We start from the raw sequence: 625 nt of genomic DNA, 5'->3' as shown, positions 1-625 counted from the left end.
CCTGAGTACGGTGAGAGAATGTGACTGGGTCGGGATCCTGACCTCCCATAGTACACAGGGAGGTACATGCTATATCTTCTATCCCCCCATACCCGTTTTCCAATTGTTTCCTGTCGTTGTCTTGGTATTAGATTACTTAGTTTTGTCCTGACCCTGGCCGGAGTCCTTGGCTGGGAGGGAAACAGTTGATTGTATAGTTATAGTTTTGGGAGATGATCTTTCTTCCCTTGTAAATCATCTCTCTGTTATGCATTGTATTATGTTTAGTTTACATATTATATTATATGATTTGTAAACATTTGAGTGTATTCCTCTTAGTTGGGACCTGTGCTTGTGTCTGGATGAGACTTTTAGGTGATCTCAAACTAAGTACTTTGACGGTGTGCTCTTGGAATCTACATTTGTTCCCTATTTGAACAAATTCTCCTTTTTCTCAGCTTTTCTTTTGTGCTTTAATTGCAATTCTAGAACTTTTTACTATCCCATTTCTTCCTTTTTACTGGCGCTGATATTACCTCAATGTGTTGCAAGCGCCGTAAAACGCTTAAAAACAAAAACATTTTCAAAGTAACTGTAGTTTCATCCATGTATGTGATAAAAATAACGTTCGTGAGATGAAACTTTA

This window comes from Berghia stephanieae, chromosome 15 (genome assembly GCF_034508935.2).
Source record: "Berghia stephanieae isolate SIO BIC M18660-M18661 chromosome 15, UCSD_Bste_1.3, whole genome shotgun sequence".
NCBI classification, from domain to species: Eukaryota; Metazoa; Mollusca; class Gastropoda; order Nudibranchia; family Aeolidiidae; genus Berghia; species Berghia stephanieae.
This window is presented reverse-complemented; position numbering follows the sequence as displayed.